Source organism: Oryza glaberrima, chromosome 2 (assembly GCF_000147395.1).
Source record: "Oryza glaberrima chromosome 2, OglaRS2, whole genome shotgun sequence".
In the NCBI taxonomy this organism is placed as follows: domain Eukaryota; kingdom Viridiplantae; phylum Streptophyta; class Magnoliopsida; order Poales; family Poaceae; genus Oryza; species Oryza glaberrima.
In genome coordinates, this window is record NC_068327.1 from 2,709,210 (window position 1) to 2,732,342 (window position 23,133).

At 41.8% G+C, this 23,133-nt stretch overlaps 3 long non-coding RNA genes across 14 annotated transcripts; 2 read left to right on the forward strand and 1 right to left on the reverse strand.

Annotated features, from left to right (window-relative positions):
* The first annotated feature begins 108 nt into the window (after positions 1 to 108).
* Positions 109 to 4,968, forward strand: LOC127762336 (uncharacterized). Its single transcript, XR_008015516.1, has 7 exons — positions 109 to 515; positions 1,636 to 1,750; positions 2,030 to 2,163; positions 2,285 to 2,325; positions 3,824 to 4,163; positions 4,427 to 4,492; positions 4,828 to 4,968. It is a non-coding gene; the product is annotated as an uncharacterized LOC127762336 (long non-coding RNA).
* A 482-nt stretch (positions 4,969 to 5,450) lies between these two features.
* LOC127762337 (uncharacterized) lies at positions 5,451 to 7,229 on the forward strand. Its single transcript, XR_008015517.1, has 3 exons — positions 5,451 to 5,483; positions 5,968 to 6,083; positions 6,881 to 7,229. It is a non-coding gene; the product is annotated as an uncharacterized LOC127762337 (long non-coding RNA).
* Positions 7,230 to 7,786: 557 nt separating this feature from the next.
* Positions 7,787 to 21,524, reverse strand: LOC127762335 (uncharacterized). 12 transcript variants are annotated; one of them, XR_008015505.1, is made up of 17 exons: positions 20,942 to 21,524; positions 20,728 to 20,855; positions 20,472 to 20,566; positions 20,064 to 20,148; positions 19,925 to 19,975; positions 19,748 to 19,810; positions 19,606 to 19,650; positions 18,242 to 18,488; positions 17,317 to 17,429; positions 17,034 to 17,127; positions 13,321 to 13,391; positions 12,480 to 12,574; positions 11,797 to 11,874; positions 11,018 to 11,410; positions 10,349 to 10,421; positions 8,624 to 8,798; positions 7,787 to 8,145 (listed from the first exon to the last, which is right to left on the reverse strand). It is a non-coding gene; the product is annotated as an uncharacterized LOC127762335 (long non-coding RNA). The 12 variants fall into 12 exon arrangements; XR_008015507.1 differs by having other exon boundaries at positions 18,378 to 18,488; positions 19,907 to 19,975; XR_008015509.1 differs by having other exon boundaries at positions 13,321 to 13,388; positions 19,907 to 19,975.
* Between the last annotated feature and the right edge of the window lie 1,609 nt (positions 21,525 to 23,133).

Below are 23,133 nucleotides of genomic sequence, written 5' to 3' on the forward strand. Positions count from 1 at the left end.
ATTGTTTAGAATTTGTTACCCTAGATATCTCGCGGGCAGGGGCTTCGTTGTAATATGTGGAAGTCGAGGGGCTTTTTCGCAAAACAGCGCCCGCTAGCGCATACCCCCCTCGAGCCCTAGCAGCTGTCGTTCCCTCCCCCTCTCCCTCGCGCGCCGCCGCCGTCGCCCGCTCAAACCCAGGCCGCCTCCGCCTCCGGCTGCGTTCGCGCCGTCGGCTGCCGCTGCCGTCTCCGCCCCTCCCTCTCCCTCAGCCATCCTCCTCCTCCGTCGCCGGTTCACTCACCCCTAACCCTAGCAGCTGCCGCCCGCCTCCCCTTCTCCCTCCCTCATTCTCCATTCTCCATGGGTTGCTCTCCTGGGAAGCTCGTGAGATTCTAAGACGGAGGAGGACGAACAAGTTTTACTCATAGCGGCGGCGGCGGCGATAAGCTGGAGAAAAGGAGGAGGAGGAGATGGGCCGTGCTGCTCTGCCTCGGGAGCGGGAGCTTCTGCCTCGGCTTGCTCTTCACCGACAGGTAACCAATCAATCAATCAATCTCCTGCTCTTCAGTTCTTGCTTTCTCCAACTCGAGGCTTGGAGCTCAGCTTTGGAGGTGTGCTGGTTGATTAGAGCTGCGGCTAGCTCAAGATCTGTGGCATTTGACGGGCCTCATGCATTTGGGGGTCTGGATTACTGTGTGGTCATGGATTCGTGTTATGATTTTGGGGGTAAAATACTGAAATCAGTACCGCTATTCTTGCTTTCATGAGGGCATTTGGTGATTTGGTTGCTTCGATTACATCGAATTGGAGTGTCTATGCTCTCTAAACCTCGAATTTATTATTGGGTACCGCATTAGATTATTGGCTTCGCAAGCTGGGCCTTGTGCAAATGATCCTGCGTGAAATATGCACATAATTTGCTTCCCTAGAGGAGTTTCTGCTAACTGGTGTATCTTCAGTTCCTCATCCAACATTTTAGCTTTACCATTCCACTCTCCAGTCACTTTCTTCTTCAGAAATATAAAAATGTCAAAGAACAGAAAGCACTTTCTTCTTCAGAAATATAAAAATGTCAAAGAACAGAAAGCATGTAAAACAACGATGCTCAGGAACTGTTAAATGATTATTTGCTAATATGGAACAAAAATTATCATATAATTATACCATTATATCTACTGTCACGAAGAGTACATTCTTTAACGCCAGTTTAGCAGTAAAGACTTCGCCCCGAGTGCGTCTTAACTCAGTAGAACAACTGATTATTTTTACTATATCCCATTAGTTTAACTGATTTTGTCTGTCGAGTGCGTTATAACTCAGTTATAACTCGAGCCTTTTCCTATATAATATCAGTTTATAGGCAATATGGCCTGAGTTGCAGCATGCTACTCTCATCTCCATATTAGCAATAACACACTTCGAGTGCGTCTTTAACTCGGTAGTACACATGATGAAATAAATATGCTATAACAACTGAGCTTAACAACACACTTCAACTTAATTAAGCTCAGTTTTATATAGTAAAGAACAGAAGCATATATGACGTGCCTCAAGTGCGTCCACTTCAACTTGTATGGCTCTCTCATCGAATGCGTGTGTGTGATACAGTGAAGTAATTTTTTTTTAATTTCTTCTGCTGCGCAATCTCTGCAGGTGTTCGGGTTGCACGCATGAGGTGGATCTGGACAAGCCGCCGGTGCTGCAGGAGGTGGAGAATTTCTTTATGGGTCACTGAGTTGGAGATTTCACCTTCAGCAAAGGCAGACTGGTACATGTAGCTTCTAATTTGTGCCGTTTGGTTTGTGTAGTTACCTTGTGCCGAAATTAGTTTAAAGGGTGATGAATTCATGATATCTCAGCTTCAGTTTGGTAATTAGCTTAGCCGTTTTGGAGTAATGTTGTCGTGCATGGTTTTGTTCAGTTTGGGAGTAGGTTTGGCTAACACAAACTGCTGCTGGTGTTTTGAGGACATCAAGCAATGTGTCCACCAGGAAATTTTATCATCCAAATGTAGCCAGCTAGCTGAATTTCTCATTCAATTGTGCAGAGATAGATCGGGATGTCCATGTTCTCAAATATGATGGGCGGTTGTCTGGACCATGACTCAATCATCACGACCAACATTTTTGTGGCGCTGCAATGCATCTGCATTGCGATTGGGCATCTACTGGAAAAGAACTGGTAGGTCAATGAATCCATTACAGTGCTTGTGTTGCAGGGATAGTTCTCTCGCGCTGCACTCCAGGTGTTTGTAGTTTTGCCTTAAGGAAGAGTAGTTTCAGTTCTGCTCCATGGCTTGCAGGGGTTGATCACTAGAGGTGTGATTCATGCTTGTCAGTGCTGGTAAGAAAATTCACACATTCCTGTCATCCTGTGTTTAGTGAGGACTTCTTCATCTATTACTTCCACTGATCAGTCTTCAATTTTGGGCAAGCTTTCTATGTACTGATTGTTCGTGTAGTTAGCTTCCAACCAAAGTGAAATTTGTTCTGTACGTGACAATGTGACATGTCTTAGTTTAATTTGGTTTTGGCTAATTTAATCTTGACAACAAAATGCACTGTAGTAGGAATCACTTGAGAAATTCATTATTTCATAAGTACACATGATGAAATTATTTTTTACAGTTCTGTATAAGATGTTTTTTATATCTCTGAATTTATCAAAGCCACATTTTTAGAACTTTCTCAAACCCATGTAATTTCTGGATGTGAAGGTGCACTTATTGAAATGGATGGATTAGTCAACTACCCTCCCGTTCCTATAAAACTATACTGAAAAATAGATTAAACAATCATGACTGCCCTGTCCCAAACAAATGTTTTTTTCCCTAAAATACAGACTTAAAAGGATTGTATCACAGTACTATCTGGAGCTCTTTTACATTTAGAGGACTTAGGTGCTGAGTGCCAAGTACTGGATGTGAGTAAGCTTGATCATTTAGATTATTTAGAGAATCAACATCCTTACTCCTACAGGAACTGAATTGCCTAATGTAAATTTCTAGGATGTTCGTGTAGTTAGCTCCCAACCAAAGTGGAATTTGGTTTTTGTTCGTGTACTTCAACAATGTGAATTTTTTTCCTGCAGTAACCTTGGTTTTTGTTCCTGCAGTAACTGAATTTCCAGGATGTGAATTTTCAGGATGTTCATGTAGTTAGCTCCCAACCAAAGTGAAATTTGCTTTTTGTTCTGTACTTCAACAATGTCACATGTCTTAGTTTAATTTAGTTTTGGCTAATTTAATCTTGAAAACAAAATGCACTGTAGTAGGAATCACTTGAGAAATTCATTTATTTCATAAATACACATGATGAATTTTTTTTTAAGTTCTGTTATTGGTTGCCCTGTCGATCTATTGAGTTCACAAGGATCTTTGCTTGGGTGAGTATAAATTTTGAATTCTATCCTCTTCGTCTGTTTCTCTTCTCTTGCTCGATTTGCTTTGCTGTTGGTGCCTCTTTGTGACTGTACTGTACCTGCTACTTTTTTTTGTTAATCTTGTCATGGATCTCGGAAAGGTTACCTGATTTCGCATAGATTTTGTGGCTTAAGAAGTAACAATCATTGTTAAAATAAGTGAGATTTGAAATAATAATTATTTCCTAATAAGTGAGATATTAGATAATATGCTGGTAAATTATTTCATATATTATTACTCCTAATAAGTGATATTGTTAAATTTTTCTCACTCTTCGCATTAGCTACGTACAAGCATTATAACAAACATCTCACTTACTAGAACAATAATTTAACATTATCTCTCATCGTTCTGCCATATTTGCTTACTTAGTCCTTCGCTTTCTTTAAATGATTAATAATGTTTTCTTCTGCATGCCAGGCTGTGGTCCAGTATATGAATGATTTGAATGCTGTAAGAGGAACAAACCAGAAGAAAACAGATCGGGGAAGCTTCTGGACCTTGCTCTTCTCACTGTTTGGTTGTTGCAAAAAGGACCAAGAACTGGGATTGCCAGTATAACTCAAGCATTTCATCTGTATGCATGTTGTGAATTACTCAGGTCTGCAAAGAAAGGAAACGTGGGTAATTTGGTTCCTCTTCTTTTTTTGGCTTCCTTTTTTTTGTGTATATATGTAATTTTGTCATGAACCTGTTCCCGCTGCTTCCCGAGGCGTTCAAGGGCAATAAGCAAATCGGAGTGATCGGATGGGGCTCTCAGGTTCGAAAAAAATAAACGCTTTCTTTCTTGTTTTCAGACTTATTTTCCCGTTTCATTTAGATGGCTAGTGTCGCACATGTGACATTTCCAATCACTAATTGATCAATTGCGCAGCAAATTGCTTCAATAACGAACAAATTGATGTGACCAATGTGGTGAATGGGTTGTCAATTGATTTTGTACATGGATTTCTCATGCTACTCGGGTTCAGGACAAGAAAACCACCTGTATTGTGCATAACAGAGTTGCCATTGCTTTTTCAGGGGCCTGCACAAGCCCAGAATCTGAGGGATTCAATAGCTCAAGTGAAGTCAGACATTGTTGTTAAGGTACTCTTATCTTGTACTGTATTTTCAGTTTTGATTCATAGGACATTTTTTTGCAGTACTTTGGTATGCAAGTCGCCCTGTTAACTGAAAGCTCTGAACCATGGTTTGGAGCCTCGATTGAACTCCTAATATTCGTTCTCCTTTGTATATGGCTAGCTTGTTAAGGTGCACAGGCTATAACTTATTATCCATTATTATTTTGAAAAATAACTCGAGTTATACAATTTGTCAATGTGGACATCATAATTCATAAGCCATTATATTTTATGCTCCTCACTTATGCAATTTTGCATTGTTCTGTTAGTCCAGCATTCTATTATGCCCTTTCCTTTCAGATTGGTCTCCGGAAAGGCTCCAAGTCATTTGATGAAGCACGTGCTGCTGGTTTTACTGAAGAGAGTGGAACCTTGGGAGATATTTGGGAGACTGTTTCTGGCAGTGACCTCGTGTTGCTGTTGATATCAGACGCTGCATAGGTTAACTTCAGGCTCTAGCTGCATGATTTTAGTTGCCACTTGATGTTGTTACCTTTACCAATGCTTGTTTGAATTGTGCTGAATTTCATGGTTCTGTTGTTTCATGGTCTTGTTTATTAAATTGAATCTCCAATGCCACATGCCATCTGCCGTCACACAGTCACTCCTTTTATCCCTTGTAGATGCAGCAAAGCCCACACTCAAAGAGAGATAGTTGGTGATGGATCAGGAGCTGAGCTTGGCGGTGGAGCGCGATGCTTTGCTCCAGGAGGACTCCATCGTTTTTGCGCTCATCAAGCAGCGGCCTACACTCCCGCTGCCGAAGCTGCCAGTGGCCGGTCCCTTGTGGAAATGGTAATTCTATCATTTACCGGTTTCTTCTTCTGTTGAATTGTAGATAGATCCATTGGATTTGATCCTAATCAAGTTCTATTTTTGAACTGTTGCAGTTCTTTCACATGACAAAACTTGTGGTTATCAAAGCTCTGGACATCTACAGAAGAACAAGGAATCTGGTATGTATAATCATCATGTACCTTTATTTTGTTTTTATTATTACCTAGAGTTACATGCATTTTTTTCCTTCTGAACGAAGGCATTGGGAGAACTGGAGAACTAAATGATCTCTAGAACATAAGACAAAAGGCTTATCTGATTTCTATAATCTATCAGTTTTAAACTCAGTAGGAACTTCCTATTCCCAGTTCTAAGAGAGGCAATCATCTTTACCTTATCCTGTAACTGTTTACTTTTCACCGCTGACAATTTAGATGCCACATAAACACATACATTTCTATCTATTGTTAACTTGAAAGACTAGGCTGATCCATAATATTTCTTATATTATTAATTAGTAACCTGGAGCTGTTGTCATAGATGATGGAGGAGAATGGCTTATTGTTGTAAACATCTTTGTGGCTGTTTGAAATTATCATGTATCTTTTCCTTCTTTCTCACTAACCTTATCTCTTCTCCTCCTCTCCTCCATACATGAACCAGCCACTGCAGTGAAACCAACGGGCGAACGTGTTGACCACCGAAGTCGCCATCATGTGATTTCCACCAAGATCGCCATAAGCTGGTCTTCGCCCAATAACGTTGCTGTAAAACCCCAGGTAAGTTCCTACTGCTTGCCCTAATATCTTTTGCTTTCGATCATTGATCCCTGTCCACACTCTTCTGGGCTTGGGATTTGATCTCTATGTATGTGATGATTTGAATGAGGGGATTCGACTAGGAAAGTACCGTGTGAAGGATTTATATGATATTAGTGGCGTTTGACCTGATTAGATTCAATCTGGCTTTTTTTTATCAACCCTAGGTTTGATCTGTTAGGCTGAAGATTTTGAGAACAAATTATAATGGGCGGTTAGTTTCAATGGTACTAGAAATTTCACCTAGGTTTTGTGTATGGATGATAACTCAAACTTCCCTAACTGTTGTAATTCATTCATGTATTATTCTTTAAGGTGTTACTGTGGTCAAGTTTTTTTTAAAAAAAAACTAATTTGCGTTTAGGCTAGAATTAGCAAGGCTTTTGTTTGAAGAGTTCTAATGAAGCATAATTTTAATTGGAAAATGAGCAGGATAGAAACTAGATTGAAACTTTTTTTTTCTGTTTATTATGGTCGTTTAAATGGCATTCTCATTTTTACCATTCTACTGCCTCCAAACCCCAGTTGCAAGAACAAAATTCAAATGATAAAAATGAAATATTGAGATTAAGAGCACTATATTCTCTCTAAAAATAGATGCAATTCTTCTGAGTCCATGTGATGCACCTTTTGGAGTGATTAGGATTTATCAGTTATACACCTATTTAAATAATCTCTCAAAACGTGTATGATTAATGCAACGAGTTCAATAATTTATCTTGATGCCTAATCTAATCCTTTACTCAATTATCTTGCAGGCAATCTTGATCAATTAATTTTAGAGAAAGAGAGAGAGAGAGAGAGAGAGAGAGGAACGTCTATGATCAATTGCTCCAGTTTAGAGAGTTTTTTCACTACAGGAAGGTGAGATGACCACCACCAGCTGAAACTGCACTGTGTAGGCCCTTGCTTGAGAAGTAATGGCCATGACTTGAGCCTTTGTTCGTCTGGAACAGCAACACTTCAGTATGCAAAAACCTCTTGGAAGTGGCCATATACATTTTGTAAAATATCCATCAATTACTATTATCCCTTTCATCCATCAGAATTGTGTTACTTGCCGTGTACGGTTTAACAGAGCACTCTACCACCAAATTTTGTTGTAAACATGGTATCTAAAAACTGCTTGAGCGATCCAGCTATTTAGCACTCCGAAAATCTACCACTACGTTATGTCAGACAATTTTTTTTTCTTATTTACGTTCTAAGCTTCTAGCAACAACACGGAATAGGAATCGACTAAACAATAACCCCATCAGCTAGTATGTCATTAAGCCTTTCCTTGTTTGATCTGCTGATAACATGAGCAAATTTGTGGCATATTGACCCGCTTTAATATATCATCAATCAATAACTCCCCTAACCCCACCGTTTTTCTCATTTTTTTAATTATTTTTGGGCTATCTCGTTGTTTTACACGTGGCTGCTAACTTCTCCTACTCGTTGCGCGCGCGGGGGCAACCGTCCATAAAAGGTGCGCCGGTTAATTAAAACTAGAGGATGGGGCGCGCCACTGGCGCGCCGCCTGGAGAGAGCTGTGGAGAGAGCTGTGGTGTAATACGGTATTGTTATTTTGGATAGCAGATTGTAATTAGGAAGAGTTCATAAGTAGATGCCACAAAGAAAATAGTATACGTACATAGCAGCAGATAACATCATCAGCATAGGTTAACTCACTTGAGTCTGAATTACCAGATGAGCAATACATGTATTTAGTAAGTTACAAACCAACAAAAACCGCCAATAAAAAAATATTACATTCATTTCCAAGCAAAGCAAATCTCAGGAAACACTTCAGGCGAGGCACCAAAACTCTCCAGGAACTACTCCAATCCAAGCATGCAACCTTGTCTAACAAAGAACTTTATGAATCCCAGATTATTTGTAATAACAGAAGATCTACAACAGGGTACAACCATTCCATCAAAGCCAGGAGACAAGATCCAAAGAACAATTGGCACAGCGTGTTAATCCCGCTAATGAAGAGCAGCAACAGCGCCTGGATCACCCGACCCTTTTCCCCCTGATATCAAGACAACAAAATATAAGCCATGTTCATCAATTCTGACATGCAAAGGCATCACAAAATGATAGTAGTAACACACGAAATGTCCTCTTGACATATTCAAATGTACATGCCAACAAACAGAATGAACCAAAGCTAATATAGCGAAATAGTACTTTTCAGGTTATTTTTGGGGAGTAATCACCGAGTGCAGATAAAGAGTAGGGAAAAATGTAGGAAATACACTTTTAATGCAACACATCAAGACCATTTTGCTCGTGATGCAAATCAAATCGAAAATCACATCTGTTTAATACATAAACCCACTCCTATGGTAAAAAACTTCCTAAACATCAGAATATCAATAAATATAAAAACATATAATCAAATATGCAACCATCTAGCAACAGGATTTAGCAATGGGATGCACAGTTACTCATGAAGCCATGAGGATGCAACAATCTTAATACACAGGTAAATCTAGGCTGCACACAACCTCATAAGGACCTGCTTCATTGCGGGGATGGCCAGCCAGTATAATGGAAACTCTCAGTGTAACAACGGCGTACGATCCTTGCATCAGAGCCAGAAGACAAGGCCCGAAGACCAGTTGGCACAGTGTTTATTCCGACAATGAACAGCAGCACCTGAATCACCCGAGCCTTCTACCCCTGATACGAAGACAACGAAATGCAGGCCAAGTTAATCAATTTTGAGATGCATAGCAATCACAAAATTATAGCAGCAACAAATTTGATCTCCTCTGACATCATCAAATGCGCATGCCAACAAGCGAAATCAACCAAGACTCAGATAACGGAATAGAGCACTTTTTCAGGCGATTTTTCGGCACAGTATAAAGAGGAGGACAAACAGTACGCAATACACTTTTCATGCATCACATCAGGGCGATTTCGACATAATGCAAATGAAATCCAAAATCACACCTGGCTGATCACATAAACTACATTCTTTCCAGGAAAGCAGAATGAAACTCATGAGCATGTAAAAATCCTAATGCACAGGTAGAGCTAGCTTGGACACGACTCTAGAGGGATTGAATTGTGATCCATGAACAAGTAGGGATAAAAGATGAACATTTGAGGTCAACAAGGGCAAGGAGTCAAAGGATTAGGGAGGATTATGTTAGAATTACCTTATTTAGGTCATATTACTATAAAGTTCTTGAGAAAAAAAATGTTTATCAATCATCTATAATGAGGTGGATAGAGCTATGTCAACTGCAGAATTATGTTAAACACCACAGCACACCAATTTCAGGATAATAGCGAGACATTATAGGAATTGATAAACATAAATTGATGTTGGTACACAATTAATAAGGCTAATGGGATATCTTTATTATATGAGGCTATAATAATCCTCTTAAATCTTTGTAATCCTAGCGTAAACTGCGTTGATGCTTTTGGTTCAGCTAATACCGGTTACCAGAGTAACATATTGAGCCTGCATTACAATCATTGTTGCTTGGAAAATATATTAAGCTAAGATTGAGAATAGCACAATAGGGTGCTTCACTGGAATGATCAATTTATATTTTGATTTCACGAAATAGTAAAAACAGAAATACTCCTACAACACATTTAACCTGTCCAACCAAAATAGTGCATTCAGAAACCATGTTTTGCAGAGCAATAGAGCATCATAATTCACCAAATATACTAAACATTTCAAGATTAGCACAACAACAACTAATTTCAAGGCTTGAAGGATGTTCTCTGTAAAATAAAAAAAAACACCTTTTTCTGCAAGGAATAAAGTAAACCATATATGTGTGAGGCTATGACAGACCTGTTCAGCAACAAATAGTTTGGATAAATGAACTGAATTTATTTGGTGGCATGAAGTTGACAGTTAATATTTCGAGTATTGCTGAATGAAAAATGCCTTTAGTTGATCACTCTGTCTAATTCTGACATCAATTAACCCAAACCAAAATATCAAAGTTATTGCAAATAAGGACAAATAACATTTAGCCCTGCTTTTGTTGATCTAAGTCTCTAACAGCGTACAAATCACAAGTGGTAAATCGATTAATTCAATGTAAGGAGAACCATTTTAAGTTAAGCTTGAAAGGAAGAGAAAATTTTACAGGTGCATAACATGGAGAACAACAGGTCAATGATCCAACCAAATTCGAGCAGGTTTTATACATTTTGAAGTCAGCGGAAGTGCATAGTCCAGAACATAGATAACTCACCTTTTACTTGAGTTGCCAAGAGCTCAACAGTACAGCCTCATCCTTGCCCTTCAGCTTCTTTGCTGTTACCATCCTACAACAATGGTATATGTCATGAGCATTTGCTGAACATTCCCTCAGCATTTCAAAACAAGGCTGTTGAAAAGGAAAGAAAGTTGAATACTTAATCACATCAAGATAAATCTTTAAAGTATTCCCTAAAATCTAAACAAAAAAAGTATTTGTACCATAACTAATGTACATAGTCTCCGGAGCATGACGCTGATAATGAGTTATATGAACAAACTAATGTTCAGGAACAAAGACAAGGGAAACAATATATTAATGAAGCGCTGCTACACATTTGTGCTATTTCATAACCATATATGTACATGGCACTGATTGCATGAGAAACTACAAAACTAAGTATGACAGATCTTTCTTAATATCCATAGCCATGATACCAAGTAAAAATTTTTCATAATACTTTTGTATAAACACAAGTAGGTCATATTAATTAAGCACAGAGGAAAGTTTTGCCAGAATTCTATATAGAAACTATTAAGCAAGGAGTCACCAAATGGAAATCAATCATTACGAGAGGATGTATAATAAGCCAACCATGGATCAATAAAAAACAAATCAGTGGAATAATAAGATGTGCCGGCTCAAAGAAAAAAGCACTTGTACCTAAAGAGCTTGCCGCAGCATTTGGATCAGGAGTCTTCAGCATTTTCATACATTTGTTGATCCTATCTCTTTACCTGCTAACTGCCACATCCAATTTATTACTAATCTCCCCACATTTTCCCTTCTATGTTTCTTTGTCTTGTGTCTCCAAAATCTTGCCAGTTTCCTTACATTTGTGCCTCTCAAATGACACCTCAACCCCACATTTGCCTCTCTTTTAACTCCCACATTTGCCTCTCTTTAACTCTTTGCCATTTGTCAAGTCCAAGTTCATGCCAATATCTTCAAATTTGTCTCACGAGTCGGTATTGCCAATCTTAACATTACCTGTTTGATTATAGTATCTGTGCAGCTCTCCGAAAACACCCCAAAAGTAAAACTTATTACATTTTCCTGTTAAATTGGTAATTATACAAAAAAGGTTAGATGATAAATTTGTACATGCATACTACTTTTTAAAATATTTAACAGGGACTGTATAGCTATGCACATGCAAACTCCATGTGATTTCATCTGGTTGTAAGAGAAACTATTGCGACAAATCAAAAACAGGTATTACAAAAAAAATTGAATTTAAAAAATATTCATACAAATAAGATTACCAAATAGCAACTTTGAGAAATGGATGCATCACAGTATCAGTTTGTTTAAGCATACCAAGTCCAAGCATTGTCAGTTATGGGGGGATACATGACATGGTTTGGAAATGGGACATAAAAAGGATCATGGAACATATTTTGGTATTCTTGGGTAAGCAATTTGGATGAAAATATCAGCACCTAGTAGCACCAGCCTTGGTTCGTAACCCAATATGCAAAGAAATATTTTTCAGGAGATGGTCAGAACTCCCGTTTGGTCTGCAAAGAAAAAGAGAGAAAACACACAAATGCAGATAAGCTTCATGCACACAGCTGCATCCTGTAGTTGATAAAAAGAGTTTAAACTCCAAAAGAACTCGCATTCATTTTTTCAGGATAAATTGTTGAATTGGTTTTCAATTGCCGGTAACTGAAATGAATACTCCCCCCGTCCCAAAATATAGTAATTTCTAGCATTCGTAATCCATCCCAAAATATAGCAAATTTACCACCTACATTCTCTCAACCAATCAAAACCTTCTCTGTTTAATTTCTCCCCCTACCTCCTTTTCTCAACAAATCATAACATTGACCCATTTAATTCCACCTACTTCCTTAATACTCGTGTTTAACCCCAAAACTTCTTATATTCTGGGACGGAGGTAGGACTTGTTAGTATATGACAAATGATATGACTGAACCCACTAAAATCATTGGTGATACTTCTGAGGATTAATTTCTATCATGCCACCAATTAAACATCTGAAAACTTCCTTATTTTATAAATAATGAGATGGGTCCACACCAGTAGGTCCACATGCCATTGAGACAAGTGAGAGGAACAAAAGGAAAGTCAGTAGAAGCATCGATTTGAAGGGTCATACCTTTGAAGAGAACTAATGAAGCACAGTCCAATATCTTGTCCTTCTGGAGGTTTCATCTTGAATGTTTTTGGCCACAGATGAGAAAGAGATCTAGCCTGCAGCTTTAATATTTCGGCCATTAGTTTTGAAGGTTCATATACTTGGGCAGAAATTTCGAAAGGAAAATGGGCTTCAAGTCCATCACAAATATGTGTTAGCTCCACTTCAAATTTACCCCTAAAGAACAGTTGCTACTATATAAATGGAAAGGATTGTTTGTACTACCCGTGGAGATCAAGTTATCTAAAAAACATCTTTGTATGTATATAAGCATTAGTATGACACTTTGTCGTTGTGCAGTTAATTATATGACACCTCAACTATAATATGCACAGTCAGCAAAGGCTTTGATCCACCTATCTAGATATTTGCTTTTAATCTGGAAGTAGTGTGTCAAAGAAATAGTGGAACCCTTACGCAAAGGTGTCATAGCCTTTAAATCATTAACTATGTTGATTGTATAGATGATCTTACAAGCCATAAACTTGAGATTTTAAACGTACTATATAGAACTACTAAATCCATACAGTTGTAGAAAATCCAACAAGCGATGAATTATTGTATGGAAGGACATGGGTTGAATAAATGTAATTAACTTGAGAATCCCATGCAAAAAGGAACCGAACACATTTAATTTGTCTAAAACACTAAATTATATGAAGGACTGAATTAGACAGATTCATTTATATAAACTCGCATTTAACCGGAATAAGGGCCATAATAAATAAACTCAACTTGAAACAATGGGAGCGTAAAATTAACAAATCTGTAGTTCAGTGACCTAATGACCAGGAATACTCACCTCTTGATCTGTGAAAAGCCCAATAGTACAGCCTTATACTTCCGCTTTGGCTTCTTGCATTTACCATCCTACTGCAATGGTAGAAGGGGGAACACTCACAACAATAGTAAAGCATATATACTGCCTTTCATAGTAGTCAATGCTACCTCTAATAAATCAATTTTCTGGTGAATACATTCAGATAACAAGTGCATCCCCTAAAGTAAAAGAAGGAATGGAGGACAAGATATTTAATCAAAACAAATCAGCAACACAAAAAAAAATTTCACACTTACATAATTATTTTATAATAATTTAATAGTTAATTAAAATAAATAAGCAAAATCTTATCAGAGCTGATGGGGAGACCAAGATTAACTAAAGAATTCCCAGAGGATAATTTAGTATGTTGTGGCAGTACATGCACCGATGATCTTGCATAATACAGGTAAGCTAGTGATGTCATTTTATTAAGTATGCGCTTGTTTGCAGTGACCTGATCGCCACCCAAAAAAAAAATCAAAAGGTGTTAAGAATATTTAATATATCACTGCTTAATTTTTTGTCAAATATCTGATCATTGCTTAGTAACATAACATAGGATAATGGCACGAATGTTTTACTGATCATATTCCTCATGTAGAGCTCCCAAAATAGATATTTTTGAGTTGTGTACTGTCACGCCCAGAAATTCTCGAACCAGAATTTCTAAGCTGAATGTGCATTAAATCCCTGTCCAGGACCAGCCAGGGTACACAAACGACAATTGTTGACATACAGATCCACGTCTTACAAAAATAGAAAAGATTACAAATGTAGCGGAAAAGATAAAAGCGAGCTAAACCGGGAAGCTTGACTTCAGCAGCGGGCGACTCCACTCCACAGGCAATCCTTGACGGCAGCGACGAAACCAACTTTGACAAAACAGCTCCAACTAGGAAGATCTTCAGCTCTGGTGTGGGGGAAAAGAGAGCAAGACTGAGTACTACCCACTGTACTCAGCAAGTCATACCGGAAGAGGAGGTATGATGCAGGATATAACCAAAGGAGGCTAGAGGTTCTTTTGCATAAAGCTAGCATTTAAAAGCAGTAGTTGAAGGCAGTAAAACAGTTGTAGTAATTAATCAATATTAACCAAACACTGTCCAACGCTACACCACGTTGCAACAGGCCCAACCAACCACCTGAACTACACCAGTTCATTAAGCTAAACTAGGGGTGAGACTAATCACGGTGAATCTGGTTGATCGCCCATAACCGCGGGCACGGCTATTCGAATAGTTTTACTCTGGCCAGAGGTGTACAACTGTACCCACAAGACACGATCCCACACATGTCGCCATGCCCCGAAGTATCACCATGATACTGCAAAGGGGGAAATCGTGACAAGACCATCCGCATAACCCTCCCCTAACCATCCACACCACGCTAAGGTTTCACCCCCACCCCTCAAAAGGCAGTGGGCGGTCCCCTCTTGCGCCGCGGTGAATCCGGCAGCTGGACAACCGGACACCCCGGCCGACCCAACTCCATCACGCCCACCCTCGCCACTGGTGCCTAGGAAAGGGTTGAGCTATACCTCAGATCAAACAGTTACCCACTCCCGCTTGTGGTAAGCACGGTAAGTCTCCCAGGGTTTCCCGTGAACCGGTCCTTAACTGCCATGGGTGCAACCAGCAAAACCATGCACCCACAACCCACCATTCAGTGAATTTTAATTAACTAACACCATTGCGGTGGCACCAATCCAAAGCTATGCTCATAGTCAAAGTCTATGTAATAATGTAATCCCCATTTGTGTACTAGTTGAACTAAGCATGGCTAAGCATTTCCTAAACCAACATCTAGTCATTTTGATACCCAAGTTATCAATGGCATATGGTAAACAATATATAGCTGAGTATTAGGACCCATCCCGCGTGACATTGTAAAAGAATGCAACATTTAATAGAAACGCGGGATATTTGTAAATTGGGTACAATATGATCAAACGTATTGCATGACTTGCCTTGCTCTCGCACTGATGAGACCTTAGCAACGTCTTCGAGAAACCGCGGATCGACGAAACGGCCGAAATCTACGCGACAAACAAAGCACACAAGCAAAACATGCTATAAGACTACTGAAACAGGAAACAAAACCATTTTTAATGGATTCTTTGCATTTTTCTTGATTTACTGAGACTTGAATGGACTTAAACGGAGCTCGGATGAATTACTTATGAATTTTAGAAGATAAACTGTGTTTTTACTAATAAAGAAAAAGCCTTAATCACTTTATTGCGCAATAAAGCCCAGGGCTGACGTCAGCGAGGGGAGGGGGCGGCGCCGACAGGCGGGGCCCGCATGTCAGCGGCACAAGGGGAGAGGGAGGGGGCGCCGGCATGTGGGCCCCACGGGCAGTGGCTCAAGGGGGAGGGAGTGGGCGGCTGGCAGCTCGGCACGGCTCAAGCCGGCCGGCCAGCCATGGGGCGGCGGCGGCGGCACGCGCGGTCACCGGCGGCGCGGGAGACGGCGGCGGCCGGCGCGAAGGCGGCGGCGGCGGCCGAAGACGACGGCGCACGCGCGGAGCGCGGCGGCGCTCATGGGAGAGAGAGGAAAGGAAGGAGGAGAGGGGATTCCTCACCTTCGAGCACGGCGGCCGGCGCGAAGAAAGCGGCGGCGACGACCGGTGATGCGGAGGCACGGACGGGCGGCGGCGACACCCTAGGAGAAGATGGAGAGGCGTTAGGAGAGGAGACGACGACCACGGCGGCTTGAATTGCCGGCCGGAGATGGAGGGGAGGGAAAAACTCACCGGCTCGTGAGGGGAGAGGCGCTCCGGTGGGATTCCGGCAACGCGAGGTGGTGGCCGGGAAAGCTCTTGCGGCGGCGAAGCTAACGGCGGTGGCGGGTTGGCGCGGCGGCGACCCTAGCGGCGGTGGCGCGCGGCCGAAGGCGACGGCAAGCGGCGGCGCTAGCAGCAAGCGGCGCGAGCGCGATAGGAGGCACGGGAGAGCGCGGCGAATGAGGAAAAACGAAAGAGGGGGCTCGGGAGAGTGCTTTTATGGGCGAGGGAGGGGAGGACGTGGCCGGGAACCCTCCCGATTTGGCCGGCGACGTGGGGAGGAGAGAGAGAGAGGGGTGGGATTCGAAATCGAATCCCGCCCTCTCGAGCGCGCGCGCGGGCCGGGAGATGCGGGGGAAGAGGCGGCGACGTGGGGAGGACGCGGGAGCGGCGCGGCGTGGGCGCGGGAGATGCGGAGGAGGCGGCGGCGCGCGGTTTCGGCGGCAGCAGTTGGAGCTCCGGCTCCAACGGCTGGAGGTGGGAGACGACCGACAGGTGGGGCCCACCTGTCGGCATCCCAGAGAGAGGAGGGAGGGGCGCATGGGCCGGCCCAACAAGAGGAAGGCCGAGCGGGAGAGGGATGGGCCGACGGCCCAACAAAGGAAAAGGAGGGAAAAGAAAAGAAAAAAAAAGAAAAAGGATTTTCCTGGGATTATAATATTGCGCTTGCTCATTTTTAGTTGGTTAAAATTATTTCCAAGGCTCTGAAAATTCCACTAAAAATCCTGTTAATATATTGTGACATGTGGAACCCAAGAAAAATCCCACAATACCAATTCCAATTATTAATTGCATTTATTAATTATGGAATTAGCTCTAGGTTAATTAAGATAATTTCTTCGGACGATTTATTTAACAAATTTTAAAGCAAGAAAAAGGGGAAACTTCTGGGCGTGACATGTACAGACCCTCAAGCTAAAGTACAATCTGCAGATATAATTGTGCCGTAACGCCGCTTGTTGCAACTAAATGGACACCCACTTGATTGGAAGTAGTCAGTGCCTATCAACAAAGATAATGCAGGCATTAGGTGAATTTACAGATCTGACTGCCAAGGGCAAAATGTGCAGATAAATGAACTTAACACATTAGCAGTATTTAAAAGAATATTGATCTACAATTTTCATTACTGATGAAGGGGAAAAGGGGGGTGTATAGAACAATATATTTAAGTGGATCTGAAACTACTACCTTTCACATAGAGGTACCAAAGATGTGACCAAGAAGCAGCTTCATTCAGTAACAGCTGTGCTTTTTGTACATAAGCTATCCTCCACCGGCGAAGGTTTCTTGTCCCAGCAGACCTGAATATTGGATGGCGTTGACCAGTCCCAGATACCAAAGATTAGGCATCAGAGCTATGATAAAAATATTCATCTCCGAAACTTTCAGAATTTAGACACCAAGTATATTTTTTAGATAATGGAAGCTTCATTGAACTGATCATTAAATTACATCGAGATGATACAACTGTCCTAAGAACAATTCTGACCTCTGCATAATTGAGATGCATACAGCCAAGACACCAAATATTTGGACAGAATCTTTTAGCAGTCCAAAGGATAAGATTCCTTCACATATATATAATCAAAAAGTCTATGATCGATAAGACATAATGATGCTATGTACGAATTGATTACCACTGTTGTTAGACTTCTGTCCATGCAAAATGCAGGATCATCCTAAGATATTATCTGAAAAAGATGAGCTCTGCTGATATATGACGAGCTCCAAAACTTCTAAATGAACTCAACAAAACAAAATTAGTTCAGTTTAGTATTTTCAGATTTACCCAAACAAATAGTTAAGCAAAGGCACTATCCTGTCATAGTATTCATATTAGCAAATAGTTTGGAAACAGATGTAACAATGATGTAACAGACTCAGCAATTTGTAGGACATAATCATATAAACATAGATTAGTTTGGTAACAAAGATAGTAAGTTTCAAACTTTAGGAAGTGTGCACCACGACAGTTCAGCTACAAATAAAAGATAAACAGATAAAAAATGTTCATGTCGCCTAAGCCAATTGCATGATTAGATTCTGAACTAAAATCTCCTCAAACTGAAATTCCAAGTCAGCAACTCATAAGATTAATCAAATCAGGTCGTACCTGGACCAAGTAGTAACCAGATTTCCTCTTGGTCTTGCCTGCAGTTAAGTCAGGCTAGCTAACAATATTTTCAGGTCCATTTGGCACAGACGACATTGCACCCCATCAGCATGTGTCAAATAGCACAATATTTTACCTCCCTGGAAGTATCACCACCAAAATCCATCTTTGTGGATCAGGCCATCGTCGATGATGGAGCTGCTGATCTTCTACTCCAACTCCAATACCATAAAGTTAGTGACTTGCCCTGAAAAAGAAATAAATCTAGAAGATATAAAACATATTTAGAATAAAAGGATGCTAAAATTTTTACCAGAAAGAGCTGACTTCCTAGGTACAAATGTAGTAGTACAATTTTATTACTTGCAAGCTGAATACTCCTTAACCTCACAATCAGAATAAATAATCAATGCCAATATATTTTGTTCCTCTGAATTATGATCAATATGTGGATAAATGTATTACCCGGTAATAATCCGCACATATTTACTAACCCACCCGTCATGATTAGTGAAACATCTAGCAACTGATTTCACAATAGATTACTAAAAAAGGGGATATTCCTGTACAGTTTCATCAAGCCACTGAATTATCTTACTTTTGTCCCAAGATAACATACATGGCATCATCTACTAACCACTTATAGTACAAGTGCCGGACAAAATTGAATGTCTAGGTTTCGGTATAAACAAATAAAATGGCTAGGTTTAAGAGGTATAGAAGGATAAGCAGTCAGGAAATGAAGACATTACACCATAATGGAGTGTTTCTTAAGCATTGTATTACTACCTAATAGTTTGTTCTAGAGTGAAAAAACTGTTGTTAGTATCATCTAAAACTTTTATCTGGAAATCATCAATCAAGCAGAAAGCAAAGGAAAAGGCACAAAAATACTTCATCACATGAGCACGTATTAGCTAAGAACTGCATTGATTTATAAAGTGAGTACATAATATATCCCTTAAGACATTAGCTTAATGACTTGTTACGGTCTTATTTGTAATAGGAGCAGTTCTAGGGGCTTCTCTGATGTACATTTCCACTGTTACAAGAATAAAGATGGCGGATGAGAAAGTACATAAAAGATCCATGTGGAATCAGAATTATCGGTGGTCAAACGAAAAAATTACAGGGTAAGGTAAAGATAATTGTCTATCTTAGAAATGGAAATTGGATGTTTCTGGTGAGTTCCAAATCCTTATAGAGATCATACAAATCAGATTAGACCTTTTCTCTGATATTCTAAAGATCAGTAGTTCTCCGTATACATTTCTATTCAGGGGGCGGGGGCGAAGCAAAAAGGAAAATGCATGCAACTCTATAGAAGAAAAAAGAAAATGAACCCACACAATGATTATGCATACCTGGTTCTTCTGTACTTAACATCAAGCTTTTTTCATGTCAAAGAACTACATTAGTTCAAAAATATGATTTGATCAAGATCAAATATAGTAGATCAATCAATGATTCAGCAAAAGAGAAAACTGGTAAATGATATATTTTTACCATATCCACGCAATTTATGATGCCATCATTGACTGCACAAATCTTGAAACTTTCCATCAATGCCTGAGTAAGAGTAATCCCATTATATTGCCATTCATCATGAACAAGAGCAATCAAATAAATGGTTCTAACCAACACCACTCAAAATTCAGAACTTACAACTGAGGTCAGCCATACCAGAGATAAAGCACACTGTATAAGTTAGCTTTTAGATGCTGCACCGTCAGGCTGCACACACAGTTATAACATTAGTAAAAATGAGCCAAACTAATTTAGATAAAGCAGATGATATACCACAAAAGGTTGTGCATACTACCTGACAAGTGACGACCAAGTGACCAACTAACCAGTAGAGCAGTTGACTGTAGCAGTTGCTCCAAGAGCCCTTCCTTGTATAGGTTCTGTCAAAAGATCATCAAGTTATGAGTGTTTTTAACAGTTCAACATGCAAACATTTAAGTATTTAACCACCATAGCATTTCCTTCAAAATATTACAAAATTTTTCCCCTGGGATAGTAGATTTCTTGCTTAGAGGTCCCTTTATTAAGGCTATTATTGTTCATACAATTTTTTGAACTTCTTAGTTCTATTGACATGGACAAATACATACGATCAGTGAAATAAGGTGTAGCAACTCCATGATGATACAGAATAATCCAAATGCTTTTAGCTTAGGAAAAATAGCCTATCCTGCATTAAATAGAATAATGAATTATAACTCACCTGAAAGTGGAGGATTGATGGTTTCACTAATCTAGTTTTGCAGCGAAATTCATAATACTTGCTGCTCTTATCCACTTGCTTGAAAAACTGCATCACTGCATCAGCCATCAGGGGAAAAACAATTTAAATCAAAGGCAAAACATTTAGATCCTTGGAGGTAAAATTATCAAGGTATTTTTAATCGAATATTACAGCCAAACTTTAACAGTGAAACATAATTGGTTGTTTGCTTAGCAGCCGCATAGAACACACTCACACAATGGATGATCCTTTTCGGCTCTTGTCACGCATCGATCATGGACATATGCTGTAGGTCGAGACCGCCGCAACTGTGATGAATCACCACACAGACACTTCCTCCTAGTTGACCCTAAACAGCAACAGCTGCAGAAAGAAGACATGAAACATGGAAGAAACATGCAGCAAAGGTGCATCTAAGTTTCTCTAACCATTGAAGCAAGGATTCACACCTCTAGCAACCGTAAAGCCACCGGACCACCGCACTGATCCGGCCGCTGTAGAGCTGCTGCTTCACCACGGTCGCTCCACGGCGATAGCCCGACTCACCTGCAGCCCCCTCACACGTCTTCGCACTAGGGCCTTGGGTATCCAGAAGTAGCCTCAAGGGAAGGCAGGGTACAAGAACTAAGATCATCACAAGATCAAATTAATACTGCATATCAAAATCTACCTTTTTCTAATTGACTAATCCAGCCAGCAAGCACCAATCTCGGATCACCTAACCACGGGCTCTGAATATAATCGAACTAATTTTCAGTCAAGACACAATTAGAATAGGAAATATTGCCGATCCCTAACAATTTTATCCATGAAAAGAACAACAATGGCAGCCTGAGAGAGAGAGAGATTAATCTAAGGAGAGATGGGAGAGAAAGGGGAGGAAGGCCATCTCTCTGCTTTTGCCTGCCGGAGCATATGCCATGGTCAACCGCCGCTGGCCATGACCGTGGAGGCAGCGAAGACGGTGGAGACGGCGCTGGGTAAGGAACTAACAGCGGCCGCCGGGCATGTTGCCGCCAAGCTCGTTGGCAGATTAGTGCCATTATCAAGCTCTAGCCTGGATCCACGTTGCCGTTGAGGTCGCCATCTGCTTCGAGCCGCCATGGAGCTCGTCAGCCAGACCTGCGCGACCACCAAAATCCACGCCGCCGTCGATGATGGGATGTGGGGCGGGCAACGAGGGATGATGGGAGCGGCAGGAAGAGGTCCCCAATAGATCTTGAAAGGCACATGCCACCTGTCTAGCACCGGAGAGGGCCAACCTAGAACTGCATCAAACAACAATGCATCACAAAGCAGGACATGGCCGACTGAAAACAAAGCGTCACACAGCAATGCATCACAAAGGAAGCCTCTCTTTTTCAATCTGGCCTCTCGGGAGCGAATTGGTACCTCCTGACCACCGAAGAGATTGAGCCGGCCGACCTCCCCACCACTGGCGCTAACCCGCTCCCGCTCCTCGGCATTCTTCTCCAGGCAGTGGTCGACGGTCAGCAGCTACACCTCACCACCCTGCGTGTCCAGGATGCACCGCGAGTCCCCGACTGACTCCACCGTGACCGTGAATCCATTGATGACCACCAGCGTTGCCGTGGTCCCCGACACCTCCCCCGAGATTGCCATGAGAGAGTGCGGGGGTCGTCGCCATCACCACCGTCTCGCTCTCCCGCCGCCGCATCCGCCTCCTCCTCCGCCGCCGCCGTCACCATCGTCGTCCTCTTCGCCGACCGCCATCACCACCGTCTCCATCTCCCACCACCGCGTCCGCCTCCTCCGCCGCTGCCGCCGTCGCCATCGTCATCCTCTTCGCCGACCGCCACCGCCTCTTCCTCCCTTCGACCCCCTCCGAATCCCCGTCAGAACGAGCGGGCGGCGGCGGCTAGGGTTTGGGGGGCCGGAGATGGTGGCGGGGGCGGGCGATGGCGACGACGACGCGAGGCGACGGGGAAGTCGGAGGCGGCAGCGGCCGTGGTGGCGCGAGGCGACGGCGACAACGATGGCGGAGACGATGGTGGGAGAGGGGTGGCGACGGCGACGACGACGACGATGGTGGAGGTGGCGGAGGCGGCCGTGACGAGGCGAGGCGACGGCGACGGCGATGGTGGGGATGGCGGCGCGAGGGGTGGCGGCGGCGGCGGCAGCGGCGCGAGCCGCTCGGTGGCGGCGCTGGAGAGGGAGAGGGACAGGGTGCGGGCGGCAACGGATAGGGTTTGGGGTGTTAGGTAGTGAACGCCATTTTGCGAAAAAGGCCCTACATATTCCCCTTTTACATATAGGTCCTTATCCGCGGATTCTCCTCTCCAAAAACTGTTCGCGAGGGGCATATATGTTATTACATAAAACTGGAGGGCCTTTTTGCAAAAATACACCCGAGCACTGTAGTACTGTACCGAATCGCTGACGTGGCATAGTCGAGCGGCCGCCCAGCCCGCCACACTTAATAGTTTCTAATTTGGGCGCTATTGTGGTGTGCATACGTGCCGGTTGGGGTGGAGGGCTGCTCCCGGTGAGAGGGCTGGGCATTTTTGTAAAAAACTCCTCGTGTTTGCACGAAATATCACATACGTCTTCGGACCGTTGTATTTTCTCTGTCCCTAAATATTTGATATCGTTGACTTTTTAAAATATGTTTGATCGTTCG